Raw genomic sequence first — 9,237 nt, 5'->3', positions numbered from 1 at the left:
TCTTGTAGGAACATCTGCACACTTAGTAAAACTCATAAAATCCTTTACCTAAGGACGTGATACCCCATTTGTTGATGTTGGTCTATTCAGTACCTAGCTTGGAGCGAACTACAGTAACAGTGAGGGGCGTAGACCCCTTTGGGCAAAGAATTCTACCATGGAGGTTATGTTTACAAGCTTGAAGAACTAACTGATATTCTTTTTCAAAAATTTTAATAGAGATGTTGTCTCCCTTGATACAAGGAATTGGCTGCTGACTTTGAGGAATGACACAAACATTACAAACCGTATCATCAAAGGAGTTGGAAGCAATTGCTTGAACTGTCTTCTTAGCTGAAAGTAGGGATATCAATGGGGCAGGGCAGGGGAGGGGGATACATTCCCATCACAATCCTCTCCCTCAAGTCTATTCCCCATCTCCGCTTTGGGAGATTTTGTCCCCCATCCCTGTCCCCGCGGATCCCTGCGAGTCCCCACGGATCTCCAGTGTTCATGCGGAGATCCATAAACATGACTTTTTTATTTATTATTTTAAACCAAATTAATCGTATAAGCGTCAAAAACTAACCACAAAAAATTTAGATATTATTCCTTTATGATAAATATATTGTTTTAAAAATGTTTAATCTATAATATTGAGTGTCATGACCACCAAAATTTCAAACTAAAAAATTGAAATAATCATTTAGTTTTTATTTTTTTAATATGTATTTTAAATTTTTGTATAATATTAATTATATGAAATGAAAATAAACTTACATAATAATTTAAAATTATATATAAATTAATGACATTATGCTATTTTAGGCGGGGCGGGGACTCCACAGAGCAGGGATATTTACGCCACCCCCGTCCCCGAAGTGCCTTTGGGGAGACTTTGTTCCCTATCCCCGTTCCTGCGGGGTAAAATTCCATGTCTTTGGGGCCCCAAATGAGGAATCCCCACGGAGATCCCCCCTAATGGAGGGAAGTTGACATCCTTAGCTGAAAGTGGAGGTATGGCTGTAATCGGAGGAATACCAAAGTTTTCCGGGAAAAGGTCATGGGGATGAAAAGAAGCCAAAGGAAGGGGAAGGAAAGAAAAAGAAAGGTAATGACAACGGGAAGGTCGGAGAAGGAGACACCGCTAGGTCAAGTGAGAAAGGAACGGGGAAGAGGGGCCGTTCACACATCACTACTTTTCCAGTTTTTTTGTCTTTTTAGAGAGTCACAATTGAAAGATAGGATATTTATAAGATTTTAATCAATGAAATATTGATCGTATATACTTTGAAATTTATTCTCTAATAATCAATTTTTTCAATTAAATACTCTCAATGACCATATTTTTTTATCATTTATTTAAATAATTAATTTTTATTTTGAAAATAAGTCTAGGCGACGTCTCATATGGCGCATGAATTCAAAAAGTAACTTAGGCATCGCCATATGAAATGACTATTAAGTGACATCATTATGATGTCACATATTAGTCAACTTATATGGCGTCTAAGTTACTTATTGAGTGCATTATAAAACCTGGTTATTTAGGTAAATAATGGGGAAACATGGTTATTGGAGAAATTAAGTTGAAAAAGTTGGTTATTGGTAAAAAAAAAACATATACTTTTATGAAACACATATTTCTAAATTCTAATAAAATTATTTACTATTAATATTTTTAAAATAATTTGTAATATGATAAATAATTTTTTTTTATAAATGTGTGGAATATATATCCTAATTAATTTAATTTAATACTCTTTTAAAATGTAACCAAACTAATAAGTAATTATGTATTATAAAAATTATATTTAAATTTTAAATTATATTTAATTAAAGTAAAGTTATCTTTTAAATTTAATTATAATTTAAGAAACGAAATGAAATGATGGAGTGAATAAACAATTTTATTGAAGCGATAAAATGTACTTAATATAATATAGTTAAATGTAAGAATAATAAAAATATCAATAATAATCTATAAAATAATATATCATATCATACTAAATTAAAATCCTATAATTTTTTTCGCACAAATTTTCTTCCAAAAATTTATAGTAAAAAATAATAATTAAATAATAAAAATAATAATAACTTTTAATTAAAAAAATTTATAATCCCTATAACTTCTTCCATAAAAATTTTCCTCCAAAAATTTATAATAAGTAAGAATTAAATAATAAATTTTAGTTAACACAATTATAATCTTATTACTTCTTCCATAAAAAATATCTTCCATAAATTTATAATAAATAATAATAATTAAAAAAACAAAAAACTAATCAATTTTAATTAAAAAAGAAAAAAAAAGTCATTTAAGGCTTTATCAACACTTATATTTAACCCCACCTTTCAATTAAAAGAAGTGGTTCTCTAGTTTTCTTATTATTAATTAGTGCATTAACTCTCTTAATGCTTGAGGAATAAGCATTATTTCGATCACGAGAGCATTTCTCTTAGGGTCCGTTTGGTTAGGAGTAGATGGAGGGGAGGGGAGGGGAGGGGAGGGGATATTTATTAAAATATATCTTTGGTTCATTTTTTATAAGAGGTGGGGAGGGGAGGGGAGCAAAATCCCTCCTAGACTAACTTTTTGCTCCCCTCCAAATTGGAGGGATTTGGAGGGGAGGGAAGATTTAGTAATAATACTTATATTATTTTCCCTATTTTAACCTCAGTTATTTTTTTAATTCCAAGATTGTCCTTATTAAATTATTAAAGACTACATTTTTTCTCCGTATTATTTCACGTTTATTTTTTTCTATTGTGTGTTGCTATTTGTGCGTTGTTCCTCTCAGGTGAATTTTTTTCTTTTTATTTTGTTGAAGTTCCCTTTTTGATATTATATTATTATTTTTATAATAATAACATACTTATACTTATATCAGTTCTTATATATAATAACAATATACAATATATGCAAATATAATATATCTATGTTATAAATAAAATTTTTAACTCTAATATTATTTATTTAATTTTTTTAATATTCTAACTTTATTTTATTTATTTTTAATTATAGGAATTGTTTTATTGGGTTAGATTAATCATAAGATTAGATAATAGTTTGATTTACGTTGAAGATATATAGTTCAACTAATGTGTGTTGTTGTTTACGGTTATATTATGGTTTATGAATGAACAAGTTTTTATTAAGAATTATTTTTACTAAGCACAAATAATAATATTTATAAGGATAAAAATGTAAATTGATTTTAAAATCCCTCCCCTCCCCTTGTGAACCAAACATACTTGTTATTAAAAATCCCTCCCCTCCCCTCCCCTCCCCTTCTTTGAACCAAACATATATTTAGTTAAATTCCCTCCCCTCCCTTCCCCTCCATTCTCCTCCCCTCGATTGAATTCCCTCCCCTCCCCTCCCCTCCCCTCCCCTCCGTTGAACCAAACGGACCCTTATGATAACTATGGTCAGTTTATTTTATTTTAGTGTTGTTGTATCAAAAACTCTTTTTATGATTTAGTTTTTTATATCTTTAATATGAAAGACTATTATTTTTTAATTGTGTTGCATCAAATATTACTTTTTATGGTTAAAGTTTTTTTATTTTAACCAGTAACAAACCCGTGTGCTCGCATGGGTTCTGGTATGTGACGCACATTTGCTTTAGATAAATATTTTTTGATAGAAAAATGTGTATATGAAAAGTAATTAATATTTTGTAGAAAAAAATAAGAATAATTAAAATTAAATAGTATCTAAAAAAAATTAGGAACAAAGTTGAAATCACCAAAATTAAATTGTGCCTAAACAACCTTTTGTACCTTCATTTTCCCGTTAATAGTAAAAAAATTTGATCAGTATCTTCATGTTCCCGTTATTATTTAATATTTTGATCAGTAACTTTGTTTCTGTTAATTTCAAAATATTTTGATCAGTAACTTCATAATCCCGTTAATATTCAATATTTTGATCAGTAACTTCATGTTCATGTTAATATTCAATATTTAAATTAGTAACTTCGGGTTCCTGTTAATATTCAATATTGTGATCAGTAACTTTATGTCTCTACTAATATTTAATATTGTGATCAGTAACGTTCCCTTTAATATTCAATATTTTAATTAGTAACTTCAGGTTCCCGTTTATATTCAATATTGTGATCAGTAACTTCATGTTCCCATTAATATTGACTATTTTGATCAATAACTTCATGTACCCATTCATATTCAATATTTTATTCAGTAACTACAGGTTCCCGTTAATATTCAATATTATGATTAGTAACTTCATGTTCCCGTTAATATTCAATATTTTAATCAGTAACTTCAGGTTCCCGTTAACATTCAATATTGTGATCAGTAACTTCATGTTGCCGTTAACATTCACTATTTTAATTAGTAACTTCAGGTTCTCATTAATATTCAATATTGTGATCAGTAACTTCATGTTCCCGTTAATAGTCAATATTTTTAATCAGTAACTTCAGGTTCCTGTTAATATTCAATATTGTGATCAGTAATTTCATGTTTCCGTTTGTATTTTCTATTTTGATCAATAATTTCATGTTCCGATTAATATTCAATATTTTAAAAGTTGATTAATTTTCATATTTAAATATATGAATTAATAATTTCATTTTTCCATTTTATATAATTTTCATATTAGAAGAAAATTAAATTGATCAAAAATATATTAGAGAAGAAACAACATATAAATTCACTTTTTTCATCCATCTTCATAGAAAACCATTATTTTAACTTAAATAAATAAAAATTGGTTCACACCAAACAATTTAAACTATCATTAAATGTCTTTTATTTTTGATGAATTTTTGAAATGCAAATGATCAATACTCTATGAATAGAGTAATATAAAAATTAAAGTAGTGTTTTAATCGAATATGTATAATAATTATGTATGATAATTGTCCATTTTATCATACGTCTTCACACGTGTTTCACCATTTTTCTCCCACCAAGACTTTCTCACCGTGTCTCCTATCAATTAGCCATTCACGGATTACACCTTATATTCTCCTTGATTCATATAAGAAAAATCATTAAAAAAAATTCATTTATTTCGTTTTTCACTCTCTCTATTCCCTTTTTTACATGAAAATGTATCCTAATTCTTTCTCCCAAAACCAAAATCTTCATCTTGTTCCTTCACCATATTCACCATTTTTTCAGAAAAATTTATCAACTTCAAGAATCTCTCTTCTCATAAACCCATAAAACACCTTCAATACCAAGAATTATAACCTATCAAAAGCCCAGACTAATTCCCGGTTGTAACAATGACAACACCATAGTTGATGAAATGAAATTATCATATATAAATCAATTAAATAATATATTGAAGTAACTGTGCTACATATTCATAGGAAAACAAATAAGTAAAGGTTGTAGCAAAGTATTTAATAAAGTTCATGAAAAAGAATCACAATACTTTTGGTTTTAACACATGAGTTATTATTATATCCATTTTAACCCCTTTAAATTATCTCTTTCTAGTAAAAATGGGTGTAGTCATTTCCATTTTTTTCTTCTTTTTATTGATACCATAAAAACAACAACACACATCTATAATTATTTTCAAAATATAACACGGAACTAAATAATGCAGCAACCAAAGAAGAATAATTTTTTAACTTTTTTATTGCGAATAAATATAATTATTAAAGAAAGCAAAATGAAATATGAAAATCTAAAAGAAGAGAAAGAAAGAAAAAGTATTCATAACAAAGTGATTGGAAGAAATCAAGAGATAACATACTTTGAAGATATCAAGACAAGGACTATGCATTTATAAAGAAAAATAATGTTTGGAGTGTGTAGGATAAGTTTGAAGTTTTATAAAGAAAAATAGTGTTATAAGAAAGTGTGTAGTGGAAGTTTGAATTTTAAATTTTAAAACTTAAATTTGAAATAAAAAGATGTCAGATTGCATTAAATGGTCTCCATAATTTGTGTTGGGAAAAAACCAAATATTAATATCAAACAGTACTGCATCACATGCATTAAATGATAGAAAGCATAAAAAAGTGTATTTCGTGAAATAACCAAAAAGTAGTATAGAAACAAAATCCAATATTGAAAGAAAAAGAATGAGAATTGATGAAGGCATCCACGTGGTAAGGTGGTGATCAGGCAGGGCAAGTTGGTAATTTTTAGAGCACTTAATTTTCTTATATGATAGATTGGAAGGTGTTTATTGTGGAAATTGGTAAACAACCGCTGGTCCTACCAAAGTCCTAAACTAAGGGTTACTTGCAAGATCGACCAGTTGATCTTAAAACTAGTGCTACGGTTTTGATATTGTACCCGTTCTATCGATGATGCTGGCCTAAGAAACGGTTTTCTAAGACCATAGGAACAAGTACAACAGTTTTCCACATGATGGATTATGCTCGACCGACAGGTAACTCGTGACCAACGGAAACAGACCTAAACGTAATAACTTGACAAATCTGGGTATACACTGATCTTGACCTACTATGGTAAATCGTGACCGACACAAGGTCGTGAATTCAGGTTTGTTCTATACGAAATAAGGATTGACTGACTCTTTGGTAAACTCGAGACTTGTGACCAAAAGAGTGTCGACGTACACGAAAACGTAGAATGAATGCTGATCAATGAGTAAAATGCACATATAAACTTCAAACTAAATAATTGAAATGTAAGAATTTTGCATTGAAATAAAAGTGGTGATTCACGTACATCAAAATGACTTATTTATAGTAATTTATAAAGATAACTGCCTAAAGCAATCTACGGCTGAAATTGAAACTAAAAACAACCGCTTCACGAGATCTTTCCATATATTTGGCGCCTACATTGCACGACCTCTTGAAGTAACTGTCTATGATCTTGAAATTTGAAACTTCCCGCCTTTGGCTATTTACGAATTAACCGCTCCTGGCTTCGACGCTTGCATTTGTCAAATACATAAACATGATAATTTTTGCTAAGTATGGGAAGCCTCTGTGGTCAACAAGACTACTCTCGACCATTACCCCTGATCCACATCATCGTTGAGTCGACCTATATGCTCCTTTGACGCATCTTTACTTCGACTTTTTCATGTACATTTTTCCACAAAAGTCTTAATCACCTGAAGCGCCTTTATTTGTAGGAATCTTCCCTTAACCCTTAAGGCTATCAGTTGGGAATACACGTTCCTCCCTATTGTAAGAAATTTTAAGGTAACAAAATACCCCCTAGAGATGACATTTTCGAAATTAGCATTTGTCGACTTATGAGACAATGGCATCTATGAAGTTACATACCTTCATTTCGACCTAGTCGTTCCCACTACCCCATAAAATGGAATTACTATTCCGTCTTTCCCGTGACGTCAGGCAATCATGATTTCGTATCACGCTTTTTGCTTCGAGACGTGGGTCCATTAAATACGTCATGGTGGCATTTTTGACGGCAGAAGTGGCCCCCCACGCTATTGCAACAATCCAACCACACGTGTCCTAAGCTTTTGACACGATCTGGCACTTGGGAAAAATCAAAACTTTCCCACTTCTTCCACCACAATGTGTTGGCTATAAATATCCTCCTCTCTTCAAACAAAAATTTTCTTCTTTCTCATTTCCTGCTATTCTAATTTTTTCAAACTCAGAAACTCTAATCTCTTCCACTGTTTTTCTTCTCCCATTTTCAATGGAAAACACTCAAATGAGAACTGATCTGGCCAAGGCTTACAAAATCTATCACGTTGAAGGCAAACCCTATGTTCCAGAGCCACCCTTTTTAGACGAGAAGGCAAAAAATCTGGCAATCTCAGGTACTAAACCTTTTCCAACTTGAAGATAAACCCTTATCTTTCTTAGGTCCTTTACCCGCTGACGCTCCTTCTGAGAGTTACACCACTGATGATGGTGCCTTCTTCACAACCAGTCAAGAAACTAAACCGTTAATATCTTCTATGAATCCTATTTCTCTGCGCCATTTCGACAGAAACTTCAGGACGGCTCCACCTTTGGATTTTCCAAAGTTTAGCGCTTGGATGGCACGTTTAGAACCCACCAAATAGGCTTTGTGGAAGGAAATAGGTATTTATACCTTGTTATGCCTCTCTCGCACTGGTATCCCTTATTCCCACAACATGTTGACAACTACTTTGTACTTCCGGGAGGGTTCGACAAAAACCTTCCATACTGGTTGTGGTATGATCACTCCAACTCTCCTGGATATCGCAGCCATCATAGGGTTAAATCCCTCTGGTACTGTGTTTAACCACTTAGATGTCGATCTGGTACCTGTGAAGTTCGATGTCGGGGAAACCAAGAACCCAACATACACCAATTTCCACACCCATTACCACAAGGACACTCCCGACATCACTGAGGAGGAGCATGTCGCTTTTCTGACATACTGGTTGTCACACTGTGTTTTCTGCTCAAGGTCGATGCAAGTGGCCAAACAATATGGTTACCTTGCAAGTCACCTGCATCATGGTGAAAGTGTGTCCACGGGGCAGCTTATATTGGTTTCTCTCTACACGTCGATGATAGAGGTTGCCAACCAAATCAGAAATTATAACCCCAACAGTGCCAAGAAGAAGAATGTCCTCGTGCATGGACCTTTTTTGTTGTTGCAACTATGGCTGAATGCCACTTTTTCTGGGGAATTGAAACCCTTCAGAAACAAGAAGAAAGCCTGCTCCCCTTCCAAAGTTTACAGTGTATGGGAACGCCTTCTCCCGCTGACCCCCACCGACAGGGGCCTCCCCAACCTCGATTTTAACTCGACTATGGCTCCCTTTGCTGGTGGCAAAAATGGCCCGGAGTGGCTTGCTGATATGTTTCCACATGTGAAGCAGGAGGACAAAAAATAGTCTTTGTCTTTCTGGAAACGTGTTTTGCTTCCCTGCTTCCTTTCCTATTCAATCACCAGTATGAGCCCCAGTTTAGTTGCCTACCAACCTAACTTGGTGGATCGAAAATTTGGACTCTACCAATTGGTCCCAAAACCCTTGTTCAATTTTCACGAGTTCTTGTCGACATACTGGCCGACAGACACTGGGACTTTGTACGAGAAGATTATAGTAACCTTTGGAACAAGAAACCTGCGCTCATTTTTACCATTTCGAATCTGCATTCTTCTGGACCAAGGAATTTGAAACTTGGTGGCGTGTATATTTCGTTACTTTTGTTGGTGATCCCGACAGAAAGATTATCGAACTGACCACTGCTCTTGACCATTTGTAGGGCAAGCCGACCAAATGTAAGCCTACCAATATCAAGCAGATTCAAGCTTTCTAGAAATACTTTGGGG

The sequence above is a fragment of the Vicia villosa genome, linkage group LG6 (assembly GCF_029867415.1).
Source record: "Vicia villosa cultivar HV-30 ecotype Madison, WI linkage group LG6, Vvil1.0, whole genome shotgun sequence".
Classification (NCBI taxonomy): domain Eukaryota; kingdom Viridiplantae; phylum Streptophyta; class Magnoliopsida; order Fabales; family Fabaceae; genus Vicia; species Vicia villosa.
The sequence above is the reverse complement of the archived record's forward strand: the minus strand, read 5'-3'. Positions refer to the sequence as shown.